This window comes from Anomaloglossus baeobatrachus, chromosome 5 (genome assembly GCF_048569485.1).
Source record: "Anomaloglossus baeobatrachus isolate aAnoBae1 chromosome 5, aAnoBae1.hap1, whole genome shotgun sequence".
Classification (NCBI taxonomy): Eukaryota; Metazoa; Chordata; class Amphibia; order Anura; family Aromobatidae; genus Anomaloglossus; species Anomaloglossus baeobatrachus.
Window position 1 is genome coordinate 189,444,716 of NC_134357.1, and position 24,964 is coordinate 189,469,679.

The following is a 24,964-nucleotide window of genomic DNA, read 5'->3' on the forward strand; positions in this document are numbered from 1 at the left end:
CAGTGCTGTAGAGGAAAGAGTGGGGGCAGCTGAGGATCATATAGTTACACTGCAAAAAGCAGAGAAAAAGTTCCAGCAGCAGATATCTGAGTTGTCCACAAAAACGGATGACTTCGAGAACCGTTCCAGGAGGAACAATATAAGACTGGTGGGCATCCCGGAAAGAGTAGAGGGAAGAAATCCCGCTGATAATTTGACCAAGTTATATGCAATTGAGAGGGCACACAGAGTCCCAATGCAACCGCAACCACCTGTGACGCCCTGGCCGGGCCAGGAAGTTACAAGTAGGGCCCTGCATTACACCTGTCCCTCATAGGTAACACACAGCCAATCATTTAAACCCTAGTCACCCCCTCAGGGCTTGATGGACACACCAGGGGGCAGAACCAGGCGGTTGGAAGACGCCCACCAAGTAGTTTCATTTAGCCTGAGGCGGGAAAGTAAACAGAACATGTTTAGAGTTCAAGTTGGAGAGTTGTGTGGGCTGGAGCTCTGTGCAGCTCCAGCATAGTAGAGAACCAATTTGAGCAGGTGCCGGGGTAGGAGCCCTGGTACCTTTGGCTAGGAGGCAGATGGCGGTCTCCATCTGCAGGAGTCGGGAAGACAGCTCGGTGGAATGAAGGTGGACTGGGACAGGATTGTAGCCCGCCGGTACTGACCCGGGGAACCGACTCGTAAACCGGAGCACAAAGGGGGTACTCAGACCTTGAAGCTAGGTGTAATACTATTGTATGTTCTGAGGATTTCGATAGCGTTAGGGCAATGACAACCAGAGACGAGTTCTTGGTACAGAGATGTTTATAATATGTAACCACGATAGGTACACAAACGGAACAAACACAGTAGAACAATAACACACGAAATACCTTCCCGGATCGAAGGGAATTCCCGGGGCCACGCACCGGACTCCCCCAGGGAGACCACCAAGAGCGAACCCCTATACAGGGACTGTCTGGCAATCACCCCGGAAGGCCTAAATGCGCAGCAGCCGGGACACAAGGGGCAAGAGGTAAAGTCCAGAAGTGTCCGTACGGGATGATAGTCCAGAGTGGTTACAAACCAGAAGGAACCGGGCAAAAGTGCTGACCAAAGACGGCAGACGGAGTCCGGGCACAGCTTGATGAAACCGGGTAAAGTCCAGAGTCGGTGTCGGGTGTCTTTCAGGAGGATCCAAATGTCAATCAGGAAATAGGAGCAGCAAAGCAGGAGCACACAGCAAGCAGTATACTCAGGCACTGGACTAGGCTTAGAGGCGGCCTTTTAAGCAGCTGGACAGGAAGTAGGGCAACAGAACAGCAAACTCCATGTTAACCGAGGGCAAGCTCTTTCAAAAGAGAACTGGAAAACCCGGAAACCTGACATTACTCCCCCCCCAGAAACGGCCTCAGGACGGATCAGGGCCTGGCTTGTCCGGGTACCGCCGATGAAACTGAGCAATCTTCCGGGGTGCCCGAATGTTACCCACCGGTTCCCAGGAATCGTCCTCGGGGGCGTACCCCTGCCAACGTACCAGATACTGAAGCCGATGACGATGGAGCCGGGAGTCAATAATGTCCTCAACCACGAACTGCTCCTCGCCGTCAACCATCACAGGCGGAGGAGGAGGCACGACACGACCATGAAACGTATTAGGAGAAACGGGTTTGAGGAGAGAAACATGAAAGACCGGGTGTACCTTTAGATGGTGCGGTAACCGTAGCCGACAGGCCACAGGGCTCACGATCCCGGTGATCTTAAACGGACCGATGAATTTCTGTCCCAGCTTCTGCGAAGGAACACCCAATCTCAGGTTTTTGGTGGATAACCATACTGAGTCCCCTACCTTATACATGGGTGCCGGTTTCCGGTGAGTGTCTGCCGACCTCTTGTAACGCTCCTGAGCCGTAGCCACAGTGTCCTTTAGAACCTCCAGGTTTTGTCGTAGCTCTGTCAATCTGTCCTCCACCGCTGGCACCGAAACCGCAACCGGTGACCTAGGCAAAACATTCGGATGGTAACCAAAGTTAGCGAAAAAGGGCGTTACCTTAGTGGAGCTGCTCTGAGTGTTGTTATACGAGAACTCCGCCAAAGGAAGCATCTTCAACCAATCATCCTGCAGATGGCTGACATAACATCGACGGTACTGTTCCAGGGTTTGATTAGTCCGTTCGGTTTGCCCATTTGTCTGAGGATGGTATGCAGAAGACAAACAGACATCAATCTGGAGTGCCGAACAAGACCCCTTCCAGAACTTAGACGTGAACTGCACGCCCCGGTCAGAGATGATCTCATCTGGTACCCCATGCAATCGGAATACGTTCTGGATAACCAAATCCACTGTCTCTGCGGCTGAGGGAAGACCGGTACACGGAATAAAGTGAGCAGCTTTTGTCAACCGATCCACCACCACTAAAATGGTATTGTGACCGCCTGAGACTGGCAACTCCACAATTAAATCCATTGAGATGGATCCCCAAGGGCGAGATGGAACGGGTAAGGGTTGGAGGAGTCCCGTAGGAGCCACACGAGGGACCTTGCACCGGGCACAAACCACACATGAGTGGACATAGTCCTTTACATCCTTTAAACAGGTAGGCCACCAGAAAAAACGGCTCAGAAATTCCTGCGTCTTCTGTACCCCCCTATGACCAGCCAACACGGAGTCATGGACCAACTTGAGAACCCGAAGTCTTACGGCCTCCGGGACATAAATGCGTCGCTCTCTCAACCACACACCATTCCGAAGAACAAGAGTTACATCATTCGGGGGGGCAGCAAGAAATACGTCACCATCATAGGCCAGCTTGATGTCCTTCCACAAGTCCTGGTCCTGGATTACTCCAACGAAATTGGCATCCGATAACACGGTCTGAGACGGGGTTCCAGGCACGGAGTCCACGGCGTGGATTCGGGACAAGGCATCGGCTTTCCCATTACGTGAACCTGGACGGTATGTAACGATAAAATTGAACTGGTTAAGGAATAAGCTCCAACGGGCTTGCCGTGGAGACAGGCACCTGGCAGACTTAAGAAATTCTAGGTTACGATGATCTGTGAGTACTATCACTTGCTGCGCAGCTCCCTGTAAGTGGTGTCTCCATTCCTTAAAAGCTGAAATAATCGCCAACAATTCCTTGTCCGCAATGTCATAGTTCCTTTCTGCAGGGGACAACCGGCAAGAAGAGAAAGCACACGGATGCAAGAGACTCTTGTCCCCAGTCCTTTGAGAAAGGATTGCCCCTAATGCATAGTCGGAAGCGTCGACTTCCACAATAAAGGGAAGTGCGGGATTCGGATGTACTAATATTGGCGCTGAGGTAAAACACACCTTGAGACGATGGAAAGCTTCCTGGGCCTGGGCGGACCACACAAACTTCTGTCCTTTCTTGGTTAACAGAGTGATGGGACGGACGATCTCTGAAAAGTTACGGATAAAGCGTCGGTAAAAGTTGGCAAAACCGACAAAGCGTTGTACCTCTTTGATGTTTCCCGGTTCCGGCCAGTCTAGAATTGCTTGTATCTTGCCAGACTCCATGTTCAGTCCCTGAGGAGAGATGACATAACCTAAAAATTGTATTTGTGTGCAATGGAATTCGCATTTCTCCAGTTTAATGTACAGGTGGTTATCCCTCAGACGGGTAAGTACTGTCTTGACGTGTTCCTGGTGTTCCTGTAGGGAATCAGAAAAGATCAGGATATCATCCAGATAAATCACCATGAATTGGTCCATTATATCCCTAAAAATATCGTTAACTAGGTGTTGGAAAGCCGCGGGAGCGTTACAAAGTCCAAAAGGCATCACTAGGTACTCATAATGTCCATACCGACATCTGAACGCTGTCTTCCACTCATCTCCGGGACGTATGCGAAGTAGATTATATGCCCCACGGAGATCCAATTTAGTGAATATCTTTGCCTGTTGGACTCTCTCCAATAGCTCAGAATCAACGGTAACGGATACCGGTTCCGGATGGTTATTTTATTCAGTTCCCGGTAGTCAATACAGGGTCTCAGAGTCCCCTCTTTCTTTTTCACGAAAAAGATGGGTGCCCCTGCTGGTGAGGTAGACGGGCGAATAAATCCCTTGGCTAGACTTTCATCGATGTACTCTTTTAGTGCTTCTAGCTCAGGTGCCGCCAACGGGTAGACATGACCAAACGGGATCTCCGCCCCTGGGAGTAAGTCTATGGGGCAATCATACGGTCTATGCGGGGGAAGCCGATCTGCTTTTCTTTTGTCGCATATATCAGCGAAGTCATGATAAACCGGGGGTAAAACAGGTACCTGTACAGTGCCCTCCGCATTCGGTGTTACTGGAACCGGTACAGTTGGACTAATGGTCGGACCACTCTGCGGTGGGAAGGATATTTCCTTAGTCTCCCAATCGATGACTGGATTTGTAGACCGTAGCCACGGAATTCCTAAAATAATCGGAAAATGGGGAGAAGAAATCAACATGAAAACAAGGGTCTCCTGCTGACCTGGCTTCATCACGCATTCTAGGGGTACTGTTTCCCGATCAACTGGTCCAGAAACTAACGGAGATCCGTCTACCGTCTCCATGGTAACTGGTGAGGATCTTTGCTGAGTCCGGATACCGTGTTTCCTGGCAAAAGAAGAGTCCATGAAATTACCCCCTGCCCCAGAGTCTATCATTGCAGATGTAGGTATTAACTGTCCCTCCCACCGGATCTGAATGGGAAGCGAGCAATGGGTGTATTTCCCTTCTGAGTCCTTAGGTGATGTTGACATTACAGTCAAGGGAAATACCGCATCCAGGTGTCCACTTGCCTCAGAGATATCGGACTCTGCGTCCGTGTTGTCACACTCTGCCATGGCTGCCAATACCTTATTTGGGCGATTTGGACGTCTCGGGCAGTCGATCAAGAAATGGTCCGATTGACCGCAATAGAAACACAAACGCTCACGGAGCCGGTGTTCACGACGTTCGTTGATCTCTCGCTTTTGCAGAGAGTCCACTTGCATAGGAACATCCTCGGCCTCCCGTGGCGTCCTGGGAGCGGGTTCTCTGGAAGGAAACGCAAAGTTGGTTACCCGGTTTACAGCTGCCCATTTTTCCTGTCTACGTTCCGTCAAGCGGGTATCAATACGCACACAGTGTTGGAGAAACAGTTCAAAATCCCCTGGAGATTCGGAACGAGCTAACTCGTCCTTGATGGTACCGGACAAACCTTTTCTGAAAACTGACAATAATGCATTGTTTCCCCAGTCGGTGTCTACCACTAACCTCCTGAACTCAGTGGCGTATTCAACGACAGACCGCTTTCCCTGACGTAAGGAAAGGAGAGCCGATTCAGCGGTAGCACGGCGATTCGGATCATCAAACATTTGCGCCATTGCGGTCAGAAAGTCATCCAGGTGATTTAAACGGATATCCCGATTCTCTATCATAGGATTAGCCCAAGCCAGTGCTCGGGAGGTTAATAACATGATTATACATAACACTTTTGACCGGTCAGAACGGTAATAATCAGCATGTACATCAAAAAATAGTATACACTGGTTGACAAAACCACGAAACTGACTACGATCACCATTGAAACGAAATGGGGGTAACCTAGGCATACCGGCAGCGGATACGGACGTAGTGGGGACGGCTTCCTGAGCCTCCACTCTGACTTGCAAATCCTGAATAGCCGGACCCAGTACCTGGTGATCATGGCCCAGCTGTGCCTCCACATCTCTAAGTTTAGTTTGTACTGCCTCCATCTCCTGCTGCAAGGAGTTAATCATGGAAAAGAGCTGATCTACTCGTGTCTCAGTCATTGCCCCAGCGAAATCCTTTTAGGGCCTGAGTATAATGTAATACTATTGTATGTTCTGAGGATTTCGATAGCGTTAGGGCAATGACAACCAGAGACGAGTTCTTGGTACAGAGATGTTTATAATATGTAACCACGATAGGTACACAAACGGAACAAACACAGTAGAACAATAACACACGAAATACCTTCCCGGATCGGAGCGAAGGGAATTCCCGGGGCCACGCACCGGACTCCCCCAGGGAGACCACCAAGAGCGAACCCCTATACAGGGACTGTCTGGCAATCACCCCGGAAGGCCTAAATGCGCAGCAGCCGGGACACAAGGGGCAAGAGGTAAAGTCCAGAAGTGTCCGTACGGGATGATAGTCCAGAGTGGTTACAAACCAGAAGGAACCGGGCAAAAGTGCTGACCAAAGACGGCAGACGGAGTCCGGGCACAGCTTGATGAAACCGGGTAAAGTCCAGAGTCGGTGTCGGGTGTCTTTCAGGAGGATCCAAATGTCAATCAGGAAATAGGAGCAGCAAAGCAGGAGCACACAGCAAGCAGTATACTCAGGCACTGGACTACGCTTAGAGGCGGCCTTTTAAGCAGCTGGACAGGAAGTAGGGCAACAGAACAGCAAACTCCATGTTAACCGAGGGCAAGCTCTTTCAAAAGAGAACTGGAAAACCCGGAAACCTGACACTAGGTCCAGAAGCTACTGGGGGTTAGCTAATTAACTGATTGCGGCCAGGACTAGAGGTCCTGTCCCACCCAAAGTCCCAAACTGAAGGCAACAGCCCAACGAGGGGGATAAGCAGCCACCGCCACAGCTCAGAGATCCCACGGCTCAGCGTGTGCGGGCAAAGGGCTCCTCAGGGGAGCGGACTCCTGAAGTTGCAAGCACAGGCAGTCCACAATCCAACACAGGTGCGGGAGAAAGACAGAGACCACCAGCCGGGTGAGGGACCAGACTGCAGCCGGCTGCGGGCACCAACCACCATCACCTTGGTTTACCAGAGACTCGTGTGTTTACTAATAGTGAGTACAACAGCACCCTCCAGTCGCCCATCTCCCTGCACCACCAAACACTCCCGACGGGTCCCGGGGCCACCATCCCTGCCCACGGAGGGGTTAACAACTTGCTGCCAAACATCTCCCCCGGGTGTCCCGTAACTGCAGCGGTGGTGTCCACCTTCACCACATCCCATGGGTGGCATCAACTTAACACGGCTCCGGCCGTACATCTACGTCCCCAAACCACAACCCCCCTTTCAGTTAAAGTGACCGCGAGACCCCCGGGTCCGGAGACCCTTGAGCCACCCACTGAAGGTCCGGATCCGAGCGGCTCGGCTGCCGAACACGGGGCGGTACACACCTGGCAAGGGGCCCCGTATGATGCTGGTGAAACTGCTTAACTACAGGGACCGGGATATTATTTTACGTAAGGCGCGGGATCTGGAGAACCTGACAATTGATGGACACCCAGTGGCTATATACCCTGACTACTCTGTACCGATACAGAAGCAAAGAATACAATTTACAGGGGTAAAGAAACGACTCCGTGAGCTGGGGGTTAAATATTCCATGATGTTCCCAGCAAAACTTCGAGTAGCAGCACTGGAGAAGGTGCACTTTTTTCTTGATCCAGAGGAGGCCATGAAATGGATAGACATCAATGCAAGGAAGCTGCAAACAACAAGAGAAGGATAGAAGCTGGCTATGAGTGACACTGCAATTTTGTGATTTTCCTGGACTACGGGACTGGCTACTCATAAGCATTTGCATATGCTAGAGGAGAAGGACGGTACACTTTCCCCACCCCCTCTTTTTTTTTTTTTCTTTCTTCCTCTTCTAGGTTATTATTGTTGATCTCTTGCTCCTGTCCCTGAGTGTTAGATGGGGCAGGGAGAAGTTTCCTAACACTAAGCTGGACAATGACAGGAGAAGGGTAATATATATATTTTTTTTCTTTTCTTCTGGCCGTGCGGCGGCGATTGATAAATGCTTAAGTTTTCAAAAATTCATATGTTAGTAGTTTACATTATATGATATATGCAATTGAAAACGAATATGGTGAAGGTGGGAGGTGAGTTAGGGGGTTCTGCTCACTAGGATGAGACAGGTTTGGTATGAGAGAAAAGGAGGAAGGAGGTTGACCGGTCTGGGAGAGAAAGACCTCATTCCCTATAAGGGAGTTAAAGATGTAAATCGGAGGTGGTGTAGTTTTGTTGGGGTGGTTCTAAGGGGCGGGTTAGGGAAGGGAAAGACTCAGCGTACAAAGGGACAGGATGTTTGTTTAAAGATAACCAGTATTTTCAACATAGGAGAGGAGATTAAAATATTATGTTGGAATGTAAAGCTGGTGTCACACATAACGACGACGACAACGACGTCGCTGCTACGTCACCATTTTCTGTGACGTTGCAGCGACGTCCCGTCGCTGTCGCTGTGTGTGACATCCAGCAACGACCTGGCCCCTGCTGTGAGGTCGCCGGTCGTTGCTGAATGTCCAGCTTCATTTTTTGGTCGTCACTCTCCCGCTGTGACACACACATCGCTGTGTGTGACAGCGAGAGAGCGACGAAATGAAGCGATCAGGAGCCGGCACTGGCAGCTGCGGTAAGCTGTAACCAGCGTAAACATCGGGTAACCAAGGGAAGACCTTTCCCTGGTTACCCGATGTTTACGCTGGTTACCAGCCTCCGCTCTTGCTGCCAGTGCCGGCTCCTGCACTGTGACATGTGGCTGCAGTACGCATCGGGTAATTAACCCGATGTATACTGTAGCAAGGAGAGCAAGGAGCCAGCGCTAAGCAGTGCGCGCGGCTCCCTGCTCTCTGCACTGTGACATGTAGCTGCAGCACACATCGGGTTAATTAACCCGATGTGTGCTGCAGGAGAGCAAGGAGCCAGCGCTAAGCGCGGCTCCCTGCTCTCTGAACTGTGACATGTAGCTGCAGCACACATCGGGTTAATTAACCCGATGTGTGCTGCAGGAGAGCAAGGAGCCAGCGCTAAGCGCGGCTCCCTGCTCTCTGAACATGTAGCACAGCGACCTTATGATCGCTGCTTCTGCTGTGTTTGACAGCTAAGCAGCGATCATAACAGCGACTTACAAGGTTGCTGTTACGTCACCGAAAATGGTGACGTAACAGCGACGTCGTTGTCGCTGTCGTTTAGTGTGACACCAGCTTAAGGGGACTGTCAGATAGAGGTAGAAGAGACGCAATGATAAAATATATGACCAGAGACCATCAATAATGTGTTTATTGGAGACGCATTTGACGAACAAAATGACAAATGTACTGAACAAGCGATGGGTGCAAAATGCGTATCACTCTCCTTTTTCTACTTATGCTAGAGGGGTCTCTGCGTTGGTCCATAGATCCGCCCTATATGAAGAAGTGGAGACATGGATAGACACAGAGGGACAATATGTAATGGTGATCTGTAAGTTGTATGGACAAATATTATGCATTACTGCTATATATGTTCCACCGCCTTACACTAGTGTCAAAATTAGAGAGGTTAGAGAGCGTTTGGCTAAATGGGGGAATTTGCCATTCTTGTTGGTCGTTGACTTTAATAATGTCATAAATGCATATTGGGACAGGAGCAGAAACTCACGGGAGGCGAGGAGGGACGGAGCGACAGCATTTGGTATCCTCATTCAAGAATTGGGGTTGGTAGACGTTTGGAGGATAAGGAATGTAGGGGTGACCTGTTTTTCCTGTCACTCAGTGACCCATGGTACACTTTCCCGTATAGACCTGGCCTTGGGAAATGAACTGATGGACTCTGGAATTTCAAGTGTTGAATATTTGGCTAGAGTAATATCGGATCATAGTCCAATACTGGTATCTATTAAAAAACGGGGAGTAGGGGAGAGGCTAACAAGAGAATGGAAGTTACATCCGGTTTGGGTAAAAAGTATTGACATGGACGGTATAGCCAGTCATATTCTGGAATTATTTACCCTTAATAGAGGTAGTGCGGATCCATTGGTAGTTTGGGACGCCATGAAGGCATACCTGAGAGGCCTTTTATTTAGAGACGTTTGCCGGTGTAAATCTCGTAGTAGACAGGGGGAAATTGATTGCTTAGAGGCCTTGAAGGGAGCAGAAGCAGAGATGGTAACACAGCCCACACCAGAGAATAGGCAGAAGCTAAAAGCAGCGCAGGAAGAAGTTAATAAGTTGTTATTGGAGAAAGTAGCTAGAAAGCAGGCTTTTCAAAAAGAGAACTTTTATGCGGAGGGAGAAAAGGTGGGACATCTGTTGTCAGTGGTGACGGCAGTCCAAAGACAATCATCCTTTGTGCATTGCATTCGCACCACAACGGGAGATTTGGTTACGGAGGGGTTAGATATTCTGGACACGTTCGCAGCCTTTTATGAGGAATTATATTCCACTAGAAGGGAGACGAGACAGAGCGACCTAGAGGCTTTCTTAGGTACAATGACATTACCCAAAATTCCAGAGACAGAGAAACACAGTCTAGAAGGCCCTATCACACTTGAGGAGATAGAGAGAGCTTTGCATGGCATGGCAAATGAAAAAGCCCCGGGGGTAGATGGTCTACCGGTGGAGGTATACAAATCTTTGGAAGAAATACTCTTACCCAATTTGCTGAGTGTCTTGGAGGAGGCAAGGGAGAGGGGGACACTGCCAGAGTCTAAGAGGGAGGCGATAATAACAGTAATACCTAAAGAGGATAAGGATCCAAAACTCCCCGAATCATACAGGCCCATCTCACTGTTAACGATGGATGTTAAAAGTTTGGCCAAAGTACTCTCTAATCGATTAACAAAAGTAATATCTACCCTAATCTAATAGATCCACGGCAAAAAAATATAAGAAGATTATACCTTAACATGCAACTGCCGGTGGACAATCCGGGACAGAGAGTAATAGCTTCATTAGATGCTCATAAAGCATTTGACAGTGTGGAATGGGGATATCTGTGGGGAGTGCTAAGATATATGGGATTTGGCACTAATTTTATATCCTGGATACAGCTGTTATATACTAGACCAGTAGCTAAAGTGAGGATTAATGGAATATTGTCACACATGGTGGATTTACAAAGGGGTACTCGCCAAGGATGTCCGCTCTCGCCTCTCCTTTTTGCTCTGACAGTCGAGCCACTGGCGGCTTCTATACGGCAGAACAGAGACATAAAGGGATTTGTATATGGCCATCTAGAAGAGAAGATAGCCCTCTATGCAGACGACATTCTATTGTTTCTGGGAGACCCAGGGGCATCATTGAGCTGTGCCATGCAGGTGATCGAGCGGTACGGGGGGATCTCTGGACTGACTATCAATTGGACCAAATGGAATCTGTTTCAGGTGGACGCGGGAGTGGATAGGTCGATCCTGGGTGATGAGGTCAACAGACTGCGGGTTGTGGACCAGTTTAGATATCTGGGCATTCAGGTATCCATGCCAATTGGGAACTACATTACTATTAATCTAGTCCTTTGCTGAAGCAACTAAAAAGTAAGATAACTGCTTGGAATAAGCTTTATTTATCAGTAATAGGACGGATTAATCTTATTAAAATGGTGCTTATGCCCAAGATACACTATGTGTTGCACAATTCTCCTGTTTGGATCCCTCAGAGTCATTTTAAGGAGATTGATTCCATGTTCCGTGCTCTAATATGGAAGAACAAACAAGCCAGACTTAAACTCGAGACGCTACAGAGACCGAAGGATGAGGGGAGATAGCACTACCAAATCCGGGAATATATTATCTGGCAGCTCAGAGTCAACATTTCAGGGGATGGGCAGATTAAGGGGTGGTGGACCCAGCATACAGACTGTTATGGCATGTGCTCAGGGCCGTATTTGCCATTAGGCACCCGTGGTCCCGTGCTTGGGGCGGCACGTTGCGGGGGGGCGGCACTTTCTGGCAGCAAAAAAGAAAAATATATTTTTATTTTTTTTACACATGCCCCGCCCCCTGCTCCTCCCTCCGTTACACAGTTTAGTGAATCCGCTGTGTTCTCGGGGGGGGGGGGTTGAGAGGGGGGAGAGACGACGCACTTCTATTTATTTGTGGTTACAAAAACACGGCAGGTGCCAGGCACAGTGAGCTGATTGACCCCGGAAGTTCCAGCGCGTGCACTTCTGGGTCAGAGGCGCGCGGGCGCGTCAATCACCTCACTGCCCCGTACTGCAGTGTCCAATGCTGAGGAGGACGCAACTGAAGCTGGAGCCAGCCAGAAGAGGATAATCACCAGAGCAGGGCAGCTGGCAGCGGAGCAGGTATGCGCTAAGGCAGAGCCTAGAATGTATGGGCACCTTACAGGTTAGTTAGTGATTGTTGCGATGCCTTTTTGGGGGGAGAGAGGTTGATACTGGGGGAGGCTGGGGGGAGAGAGTCTGATACTGGGGGAGGCTGAGGAAAGAGAGGCTGATACTGGGGGAGGCTGAGGAGAGAAAGGCTGATACTGGGGGAGGCTGAGGAGAGAGAGGCTGAGGAGAGAGAGGCTGATGCTGGGGGAGGCTGAGGAGAGAGAGGCTGAGGCTGGGGGAGGCTGAGGATAGAGAGACTGAGGCTGGGGGAGGCTGAGGAGAGAGAGGCTGATGCTGGGGGAGGCTGAGGAGAGAGAGGCTGATACTGGGGGAGGCTGAGGAGAGAGAGGCTGATACTGGGGGAGGCTGAGGAGAGAGAGGCTGAGGAGAGAGAGGCTGATACTGGGGGAGGCTGAGGAGAGAGAGGCTGAGGCTGGGGGAGGCTGAGGAGAGAGAGGCTGAGGCTGGGGGAGGCTGAGGAGAGAGAGGCTGAGGCTGGGGGAGGCTGAGGAGAGAGAGGCTGATACTGGGGGAGGCTGAGCAGAGAGAGGCTGAGGCTGGGGGAGGCTGAGGAGAGAGAGGCTGATACTGGGGGAGGCTGAGGAGAGAGAGGCTGATACTGGGGGAGGCTGAGGAGAGAGAGGCTGAGGAGAGAGAGGCTGATGCTGAGGGAGGCTGAGGAGAGAGGCTGATGCTGGGGGAGGCTGAGGAGAGAGAGGCTGAGGCTAGGGGAGGCTGAGGAGAGAGAGGCTGATGTTGGGGAGGCTGAGGAGAGAGAGGCTGATGCTGGGGGAGGCTGAGGAAAGAAAGGCTGATGCTGGGGAGGCTGAGGAGAGAGAGGCTGATGCTGGGGGAGGCTGAGGAGAGAGAGGCTGATGCTGGGGGAGGCTGAGGAGAGAGAGGCTGATGCTGGGGGAGGCTGAGGAGAGAGAGGCTGATGCTGGGGGAGGCTGAGGAGAGAGAGGCTGATGCTGGGGGAGGCTGAGGAGAGACAGGCTGATGCTGGGGCAGGCTGAGGAGAGAGAGGCTGATGCTGGGGGGGAGGCTGAGGAGAGAGAGGCTAAGGCTGGGTGGAGAGAGGCTGGGGGGAAAGAGGCTGAGGCTGGGGAGAGAGGCTGGGGGGAGAGAGGCTGAGGCTAGGGGAGAGAGGCTGAGGCTGCGGGGAGAGAGGCGGGATAAGGGGGCCTATTGCTGTAGAGGGGGTTTAGGGTTTACAGAGTGAGTGCAAGGGACAGAATCTCTGGGAGAAGTAAGGACTCAGTATGGAGAGGGGGGCAATATGGAGAGCTCATTATAGAGAAGGGACAGCATGATGATTCAATATGGGGAGGGGCAGTGTGAAGACTCAGTATGGAGAGGGGGCAGCATGGGTGGGCTCGGTACGGAGTGGAGCAATGAAGGGGACTCGGTAAGAAAAATAGTATAGTGTGGGGGGGGGGTTAGCATTAGGCGTGAGGTAGCTTGGCGGTCTCAGTATGATGAGTAGGGCAGCGTGGAGGTCTCATTATGAAAGATGCAGGCAGCATTGGGAGCTCATTATGGAGAAGGGACAGCATGGGAGTATTGAGAGGGGCAGTGTGAGGGCTCAGTACTGACAGGGGCAGCATGAATGGGGCATTTTGAGGACAGTGTGCAGATCATGAATCATAATTAAGGCAGGTGTGGTGGGTATAATTTATAAGGGGGGACAATGTACCATTTTTACTTATTAGTGGTCAGTGTGACATTCATAGTATACAAGGGCGGACAGTGTGGTGGTCATAATATAAAAGGGCGGACAGTGTGGTGGTCATAGTATACAAGGGCGGACAGTGCGGTGGTCATAGCATACAAGGGCGGACAGTGTGGTGGTCATAGTATACAAGGGAGGACAGTGTGGTGGTCATAGTATACAAGGGCGAACAGTGTAGTGGGAATATTTTATAGGAAAGGATAGCGTGGAAGCTATGTGCTGTAAGAGAGGCATAGTGTGGAGTAATTTTTTTTGGCTTGCAGGGAGCACAGTGAGGAGCAATATTTTTTTCAGGGGCACAGCATGGGGCTTATTTAAAGGGAACCAATCACCAGGATTTTCCTATATAATATAAAGCCAGTGCTATACTGGCACTATCAGGCTGAGTCTATACATACCAGTAGTGGGCAGCTCGGATGTTTCGGTTTTCAAATCCAAGAAAGTGAAGGTTAAAAATTTGTCAGCTTTTTGAGTGACAGTTGCACTGCAGCAGATAATAGCGGGGTGGATTATGCATAAGGATTCCCACCCCCCTGCCTGTTGTTCCTCCATCTCTCTGGCTCTATGCTAATTTTTCTATTCACTAAGATGGCGTCGGAGTTGGCACCTGCGCATAGCGCTTATCTCCAGCACAATCTTTGTGACGCCCGTGTTACCCAGTTACCAGGTTTCCAGGGGTGGCACGATGTCCTATTCGGCAGTTAATCGCGAAGATCAGCTGATCTCCACTGCTGTTGTGACCGCATGCGCCGCCCTCTCAGCCACAAGAATATAATAACAGGGGGTAACACGGGTTAAAAGCACAGGCTGACAATGGAGGAGATGGGGGGATTAACCCCTCCCTCTCCTCTGCAGCGCCCGTTCTCAGCTTCACAGCTGTGACCCGATCACAAGATCGGGTCACAGTCACATGACACTCGGCTCACGCTCGCAGCAGAGCCTGAGCCAGGGGTCATTAGCATATCGCATCCCATGAGCTTGCATCGGATGCCATACGCTCGTGTGATTCCAGCCTAAAAGTCATAGTCCTGTCTCCTAAGCTGTGCACTGCTAAGGGGTCTTTTGCACAATCTATGGGGGTCTCAGAACCCAGACCCGCAGTAATGTGCTCAGAATTAATGGACCTAAAACATAGAAGAGTTCTCCAAAAAGTTAAGGTATTTTTTAAATGTTCAATAGTGCTACTGCCTGCACCATCAGTGCTGTGGTTACTGTATAGTCCACAGTCTGATGATGGCCGGTAACAACTCCTGGTATCTCCTTGCCATTGTTACAGACATACTAGGAGCTGCAGTTTCATGTCAGACAATTATATGTTGGGCTGGTTTTGGTTCTGGTGATATAATCTTGAATTCAAATTGGTTCTGGTGATGTAATCAAGTACCAATAGTAGTTCTGGTGATGTAGCAGTGATATGAGGTTGGTTCTGGTGATGTAGTTGTGTAGATGTAGCAATATTTAATTTATTAGACTTGATAGTAGATTATTATAGGGTCATTGTGCCAGGCTAAATATATAGCTGTCTGAGTCCATATGTCAGCTAAACGAGTATTTGACTAAAGCCCCCATACACTATAGGCGTCCCATCATTTGGCTGGCAGCTATCTCCCTGACTCCCCCATACACTATAGACAGGTGTCCCATCACTCGGCTGGCAGCTATCTCCCTGACTCTCCCATACACTATAGACGTCCCATCATTTGGCTGGCAGCTATCTCCCTGGCTCCCCCATACACTATAGACAGGTGTCCCATCACTCGGCTGGCAGCTATCTACCTGGCTCTCCCATACACAGGAGCACTTACTTTAAGTGCTCGTGTTCTCTATAAGACAGACACTACTACACATCTCTGTCAGTGACTCATCTCTTAAGCCCGCTACACACGCTTCAATATATCTCACAATCCGTCGTTGGGGTCAAGTTGTAAGTGACGCACATCCGGCATCGTTTGTGAGGTATCTGCGTGTGACATCTACGTGCGATCAGGATTGAACGCAAAACCGTTGATCGCAAACACATCGTATCTTTGTCTAGAATTGAGCGTTTTGTTGCACGAACCTAGTCAATTGTAATGTGTGACATCCCTCATACGATTTTGATGTCTGAGGCTATGTGCTCAGGTGTGCGCTCTGCACCGCAGCTTAAAAAAGGTCCGCTTCAGAGCGCAGCTGAAAAGCTGCGTTCTGAAGCGCCTCACAATGTCTGTCATGCACTAATCTCTGTCAGTCGGTCACTATCTCTGTCCCTCACTCTCTGTCCATGTCAGTCTATCCCCCTCTCTCATACTCACCGATCCCCGGCCCGACTCTGCACGGCATTCACACTGCTCCGGCGGCTTTTACTGTTTTGAAAAAGCCGGCCGCCCATTAAACAATCTCGTATTCCCTGCTTTCCCCGTCCACCGGCGCCTATGATTGGTTACAGTGAGACACGCCCCCACGCTGAGTGACAGGTGTCACACTGCACCCAATCACAGCAGCCGGTGGGCGTGTCTATACTGTGTAGTGAAATAAATAATTAAATTATTAAAAAAAACGGTGTGCAGTCCCCCCCAATTTTAAAACCAGCCAGATAAAGCCATACGGCTGAAGGCTGGTATTCTCAGGATGGGGAGCTCCACGTTATGGGGAGCCCCCCAGCCTAACAATATCAGCCAACAGCCGCCCAGAATTGCCACATACATTAGATGCGACAGTTCTGGGACTGTACCCGGCTCTTCCCGATTTGCCCTGGTGCGTTGGCAAATCGGGGTAATAAGCAGTTATTGGCAGCCCATAGCTGCCAATAAGTCCTAGATTAATCATGTCAGGCGTCTATGAGACACCTTCCATGATTAATCTGTAAATTACAGTAAATAAACACACACACACAAAAAAATCCTTTATTAGAAATAAAAAACACAAACATATACCCTGGTTCACCACTTTAATCAGCCCCAAAAAGCCCTCCATGTCCGGCGTAATCCAGGATGCTCCAGCGTCGCTTCCAGCGCTGCTGCATGGAGGTGACCGGAGCTGCAGAATACACCGCCACTCCTGTGAGCTCCACACAGCAACTGAAGACAGCCGCGCGATCAGCTGAGCTGTCACTGAGGTTACCCGCGGCCACCGCTGGATCCAGTGTTGACAGCGGGTAACCTCAATGACAGCTCAGCTGATCGCGCGGCTGTCTTCAGTTGCTGTGTGGAGATGACAGGAGCGGCTGTGTCTGCTGCAGCTCCGGTCACCTCCATGCAGCAGCGCTGGAAGCGACGCTGGAGCATCCTGGATTACGCCGGACATGGAGGGCTTTTTGGGGCTGATTAAAGTGGTGAACCAGGGTATATGTTTGTGTTTTTTATTTCTAATAAAGGATTTTTTCGGGTGTGTGTGTTTATTTACTGTAATTTACAGATTAATCATGGAAGGTGTCTCATAGACGCCTGACATGATTAATCTAGGACTTATTGGCAGCTATAGGCTGCCAATAACTCCTTATTACCCCGATTTGCCAACGCACCAGGGCAAATCGGGAAGAGCCGGGTACAGTCCCAGAACTGTCGCATCTAATGTATGCGGCAATTCTGGGCGGCTGTTGGCTGATATTGTTAGGCTGGGGGGCTCCCCATAACGTGGAGCTCCCCATCCTGAGAATACCAGCCTTCAGCCGTATGGCTTTATCTGGCTGGTTTTAAAATTGGGGGGGACCGCACGCCATTTTTTTTAATTATTTGATTATTTATTTCACTGCACAGTATAGACACGCCCACCGGCTGCTGTGATTGGGTGCAGTGTGACACCTGTCACTCAGCGTGGGGGCGTGTCTCACTGCAACCAATAATAGGTGCCTGTGGGCGGGGAAAGCAGGGAATACGAGATTGTTTAATGGGCGGCCGGCTTTTTCAAAACAGTAAAAGCCGCCGGAGCAGTGTGAACGCCGTGCAGCGCCGGAGATCGGGGATCGGTGAGTATGAGAGAGGGCTGCTCAATTCAGTTACTCAGGAGCTTAGCGGTCACCGGTGAGTCCTTCACAGGTGACTGCTAATCAGGACGCGACACAGACAGAGCCGCGGTATGACAATGAATTCGGGTGAAGTTCACCCGAGTTCATTCTGATCGTGCGGCTCTTTCTGTGTCTGCTATCATCTGCCATTCAGCTCTGCTACATGGCTGTCTGTGTCTGCTGTCAGCGGCCATGTAGCAGAGCTGAATGGCAGATGACATAGTAAAAACGCATCCCTACACATTACACACGCTTGTCAAGTCAATAAATAAAAAAAAAAAAAAAAAAGGGTGCCCAATGCATACGTCACAGAACACATGATCTAAAGGATCGCACACATAATTGATCAATTTAACATAGACTACTAATGCTCGTGTGACAGCAAATGAACGACCTACGTGCAATCTCATAAGATCCCGTATGCAACCTGGGCGTGTCACATCGCAAATGCGATTGTACAACTAATTGCAACGTGTAAAGCAGGCTTTAGAGAAATAAAGAATCCACGGTAGGAAATTGGACCTGTTGGGTCCTCATCTCCCTGAGAATCAGACTGTTGGCCAATCCTGTCTATCTCCGGGTTCAGCCAACTATAGTCTGTGTACGAGCACCTTAACTACTGTATCTAAAGGGTATGTGAACTGTAAGGCTATGTGCGCACGTTGCATAATTTCATGCATTTACGCTGTGTATAGCACTGCAGCGTAAATGCATGCGTCCTGCGTCCCCTGCACAATCTATGAAGATTGTGCATAATCCGTGCGCACAATGCTTTTTCGAATTTTTCGAACACAGCGATTTGAGTCAAAATGACAAAATCTCTGCATTTAAAAATCCAACATGTCACTTATTTTGTGCGCTTTGGATGCTGCTCCCATTCGGTCTATGGGAGAGGCAGCATCCCGAGCGCATGAAATCGGCATCTATTCTGCAGACACACTGCATCCATTACGCAGTATTTCTGCAGCGATTTAAAGCGCACATGCACTGCCAAATCGCTGCAGAATTTGCAGCATGGACACGACGTAACATGTGCACATAGCCTAAGGGGTACTTTGCACACTACGACATCGCAAGCCGATGCTTGCGATGCCGAGCGCGAAAGCCCCCGCCCCCGTCGCAGCATTGATATTGTGTGATAGCTGCCGTAGTGAACATTATCGCTACGGCAGCTTCACATGCAATCACCTGCCCTGCGACGTCGCTCTGGCCAGCGACCCGCATCCTTCCTAAGGGGGCGGGTCGTGCGGCGTCACAGCGACGTCACACGGCAGGCGGCCAATAGAAGCGAAGGGGCGGAGATAAGCGGGACGTAAACATCCCGCCCACCTCCGTCCTTCCGCATAGCCTGCGTGAGCCACGGTGACGCAGGTAAGCTGATGTTCCTCTCTCCTGCAGCTTCTCACACAGCGATGTGTGCTGCCGCAGGAACGAGGAACAACATCGTACCTGTCGCTGCAGCGGCATTATGGAAATGTCGGACACTACACCGATGATACGATTACGACGCTTTTGCGCTCGTTAATCATGTCATAAAGGATTTACACACTTCGACAAGGACGCCAGATGAGCGTCACTTTCGATTTGACCCCCAAGGACATCGCACCTGCGATATCGTAGTGTTCAAAGTACCACATCCTTTGAGTTTTTCAGGCGGAGGACTGGTTAGCAAACACTACCATATTTTTTATTTTTTTAAATTGAAATTGTATTGTGCTAGTGAGAAAGTGCAGATCTTCGTTCTTTTAGCATTTAGCACTTTTTAAAGTGTGTTACAGAGTAGCTCTGCCTTACATACATGTCGTGTGCACAGACTCATAGTTTTACGCTGTCAGTAAGGGGCGCAACCACTTAAAGTGCCTAGGGCAGCACAAAGGCCAAATACAGCCCTGCATGTACTGCATCGGAAAACATTAGTGTTTGGACTGGAAGACGGATCATTTGGGAGAGTAGGAAAAATGAGCCCCACATTTAGCTTGATGAATAGAATCTGGAGGAAGATCAAGCAAATAAGAGGGATTACACAAATAACTGAATTCTCTCCATTGTGGGACAATGAAAACTGCTCTGAGATATACAAGATAGGCAAAATTAATGGGCACGTAAAGGACTATGGGGCAAATTCTTAGCCAGGGACGTTTGAAATCGTTTACACAAATACAGGATGAGTTTGGGATATCCCCACTTGGGTGGTACCAATAAATAAACGGTTGGTGCATGCAGTGGTGGCTCAGGGGGTTAAGCAATCATTGCTGGTACAGGCAGACCTAGTACTGAAATATGTGTGTAGTAGTGGACCCACAAGAGGAATCATATCTACTATATATAGGGACCTGCATACATATTTGCTTGATCATGCTGTAAACACTAGGACTAAATGGGAGGCAGAGATAGACGGGATCACTGATGAGGTATGGGATAGTGTTTTGGAATACATACTGAAATTATCAATGAGTGAACCAGCAAGATGATCCCACCTCTACGTGGTGCATAGGGCATATAGATCCCCGCTAATTATGTGTAAAATGGGATTGAGGAGTAACTCTGACTGTCCGAGATGTAATGGAGAAGGTGCCGGCATTTTCCACATGATGTGGATGTGCCCCAGGTTGGCACCCTTTTGGATAACTGTTCTTAATAGAATAGAAGGAGCTTATAGATGTAAACTTCCTAGACAACCCCTGGTATGTCTTCTAGGTTACGTGGAGGAAATTAGAGTAGACAACAATTTTAAAATAGTGATAGCCAGACTGCTGTATGTGGCAAGGAAACTAATTGCCAAACACTGGATGCAGGGGGTCCCACCGACTAGAGGGGAATTTGTTGCATACAGTATGTTAATCATATTGTTCGAATGGAGAGAAGCATATATGGGAAAAGGAAACAACCTGCACTTTTTGATAGATTGTGGAATCCGTGGTTGCAATATGGATAAATATTAGAGTTGGGAGATGTTGGACTATGAGCAGAGATAGTTAGTTCTATACATTCCAATATACAGTATGCTATTGAAGGCTTAAAATGTAAGATCTTTGATAATGATATGGGTAATATGTACGCTGAGGGGGTAGGGGGAGGGGATGTTGGGGAGGGAAAGTTTATAGTTCTTCTCGTTATTGTTGAAAATATAACACATGTTTTGTATACCTGGTGAAAAATAAAAATTTATCTGATTAAAAAAAAACATTGCATAGAGTTTCTTTATGGTACTTGTGAGGAAAATCCTGGGATATGAAGAGGAATTATGATTTCCAGTCATAATCGCTCTCATCACTCCGTGGTAATGCCCCCCCCTTCTTCTTCTCAGATGTCCAACATCTGGGAAGGTGTCACATCCGAGCAACACATCCAAAGGCCATCTCCTGTGATATGGAGATTAGATGAGCTGTGAACAATGTACACAGGATGACCCCCTGCCATGACCCTGTAAGAGGAGTTCCTATCTCATTATAAGGCTATGGAAGCCACCAGACAGAACGACTCCGGTAAAATATGGTTATATCTCGCGAGCCGTACGTCCGATAAATACGGCAACCATAAAAATGGTGTCTCCGCATGCGGACGATGCTGGCACACCTTTTTTATGGGAGTGGGACCTTGGGAAGTACCCAGGTGTGATATCGGCCAGTGGGGAACTAGCAGACAAGCCATGAGTCCTCTCGTTTTGAAGCTAAATTCATAACTGTCAAAATGAGAGCATTGGCGTCCGCCTACGATGTTATCAGGCAAAGTTATGATTAATAATCCCTTGGGAATATTATTCTGACTCAAAGCAGGGGGAGTGGCAGTGCTTCCCTCTGAGGTCACGAAGGTAGGAGGGGACCTGGATTAAGCCAGGATTGATAAACACAGTTCGGACATTTCAGCTTGTTCTTTGCTCGGGGGTCTGGTCGGGAAAGATCTGTGAGGGAGTTCCGGAAACCTGGTCTAACAGTGCCCCCCTGTGGCCAGACGCACAAGGTAACTGCTTGAACTGTATGCCTGTTTGTAAACCATGCTTTATTCGTAACTGTACTCTGACCTATGCACTGTATATATTCTGTAGATTCCGTATTGTATATATTGTAGTTTCTATTGTGTCTTAGACCGATTAAATTATATAATCTTGCGCTGTTTTTTTTAGTTCGATCGTAAATCCCACGTCTATGTGTTCGGCTAATAGTTACCGTAAATCGGTTGGTGGCAGCGAGTTTGTGCCAAGGATCATTGTGGGGCAGCCAGGGAGATTGGAGGAGATTTTTATATATTCCGTCCACTGAGGTCAGGGGAATATATACCTTACTCTCACCGGGAACCCTTCAATCATTGGCATAGGAGAATAGCGGCCTCCTTGCTTATTTTCGGGCAATTCCATAATTGGCCTGACTATAAGAGGGGCGCCAGAGAGCGCGTCACGTGCTCTGTCTGTCGGTCGGGAGGTATAAAGGAGAGGTGTGACTCCCGCTGGTTACCCCCCGATCGTGACAGTACTGTGTGCTACAACATTCACCATAAAGGGTACAACGCACTATAATCTATTCCAGTCATAAAATAGTTTCTAAAGTATTAACTTAAATGGATTAAACACCTGACAGGTGTGGACAGGGGTATAGATTCACGTCTTACACAGTATTACCATTGAAAAATAAATATATGGAAAATACACTGGTACAGCTCATTGTTGAGTCAAGTGGCTTTTGCAATACTATTTCATAGTCGGATTTGTACAAAATATGTAAAAGGACAGGCATACTGGCAAAGACTGCCACATCTTTTTACAGAGAAAAGGCACTCAACATAAATGAGTAGACCTCAACAGATTTGTCAGAAAACTTTTAGTTTCCTTTTAGAACTATCATGGGAGGCAGGTGATAACAGGGCAATTAATTGCCCTAAACAGATGCTCTGCATGGATATCAGAGGCTGGTAGCCAAGTCCCCTCCTCAGGACCATAAGCCTGACAGTGAATCAGGTACTGTAAAGAACAACAAATGACCAGAGAATCTATAATTCTCAATACCTAGAACTCCAGCGCCGACCCATCAACTAAGACCGGAGGTGGAAGGGCGGAAAGAGGAGCTCCCAAACCCACAAATTTCTTAATAGAGATTTGTGGAACAGGTTATGGATCTTGTATGAAGCCTGACGGAAAGCCAACGGATTGATGACAGTAGTAATTTTGAATGGACCGATGAACTGATGTCCTAACTTAAGAGATGGTATGTTAAGCTTGATGTTTTTAGAGGACAACCACACCAGATCACCCGTACACAGGTCCAGACCAGGCGCCATCTACTGTCAGCCACACGCTTTTACTGAGAGCCCACTTAAGCTATAAGCAATTGCCGCAGAACCTTTTCCCATGTAGACAATAGTACTGTGCCCCTTAGGGAATGTACTGAACTGGTGATGGTAACCATGGACACAAAAGAAAGGGGATATACCAGAGGACTCATAGCAGTGATTATTGACAGTAAACTCTGCAAGAGTAAGGAACGAGGACCACTCCTCCTGATTATCCAAGACAAAACAGCACAAACACTCCTCCAAGTTCTGCGCTAGGCTGGTCCATTGAGAAACATGTGATGGTGTCTCCGCGGTGTGGATGTTGATCTCCCTAAGGTCAACCATCCTTGCTTATGTAGTCTTCTACTAGGCATTGCTCCCGCTAGCCAGATTCCTACTCCCCACTGATCAGGGGCAAATACTCCGAAACAGCTGTCTGTGGATGGATACCATGTTTTGGCATAGGCAGTTTCCTTGACTGGAGACTGCCCTTCCCGTGGTTGTTCCTCCCCGGTGAAAGACCTGGCTAGTTTCCTGGCAGAGTTGAGAAACATGTGATGGTGTCTCCGCGGCTTTCTTGTTTGGCTGGTCCATTAGACTGAGATGGAACGCCGACTAGTAAGACAGTTTAATTCCCAAGCGAGAGCAGAAAAGCCTCCAAAAATTGGCAATAAATTGAGCACGTCTATCAGAAACAATATCAGACGGGACACCATGGAGTCTGATGATTTCACATTTAAATACTTGAGCTAAAGTTTTTGCATTGGGTAATGATGGTAATGCAATAAAATGTGTCATTTTGTAAAACCTAGCCACCACCACAAAAATTACCATATTACCAGCAGAGACATGAAGATCCATAATAAAGTCCATGGAAATGTCTGTCCAAGGCAAGTTAGGGATCCTCAAAGGCTGCTGACAACCTGACGGATGGCTTAGAGCGCACAGATACAAAGGACACCACATCTCTCCAGATTTTGTTCCACCAGAAAAGACACAATATGAGATCCAGAGTACCTTTCACCCCAGGGTGACCAGCCAGGACAGAATTATGATATTCCCCCAGAATCATAAGGTGAAGATACAGCTGAACAAACAACATCTGGGCCTCCGCAATCTCAGTTTTAACCTAAGTACTGAGTTTGCTGTTCCTACTTGTTTTAGTTAAAACTGTTATTTAATGTTTTTCATGCTTGTCTCTGCTGCCATCTACTGGTCAGACCTTTCGGCTCCTCTGTTTCTTTTGTTCAGCCCATGGGAGTGTCTGCTGCTCCTCTTACATCACATCCTGGCATCTATATTCAGTTACCAGCCAGAGATTGTGAGACTAAGGGGTACTTTACACGTTGCGACATTGCTACCGATATATCGTCGGGGTCACGTCGTTAGTGACGCACATACGGCGCCGGTAGCGACATCGCAGCGTGTAAAACAAATGAGCGACGATCAACGAGCGCAAAAACGTGCAAAATCGTTGCTCGCTGACACGTCGTTCATTTCCATAATATCGGTGCTGCTGCAGATACGATGTTGTTTGTCGTTCCAGCGGCAGCACACATCACTATGTGTGACGCCACTGGAACGACAAACATCTCCTTACCTGCCTCCACCGGAAAAGGAGGAAGGAAGGAGGTGGGTGGCATGTTCCGGCTGCTCATCTCCGCCCCTCCGCTTCTATTGGGCGGCGGTTCAGTGACGCTGCTGTGACGTCGCTGTGACGCTGAACGAACCGCTCCCTTAGAAATGAGGCGGGCCGCCGGTCACAGCTACGTCGCAGAGCAGGTATGTGCATGTGACGCTGCCGTAGCGATAGTCTTCACTACGGCAGCGATCACCACATATCGGCCGTGTGACGGGGCGGGTGCTATCGCGCTCGACATTGCTGGCAATTGCTAGTGATGTCGCAGCGTGTAAAGCACCCCTAACACACCTTATTTG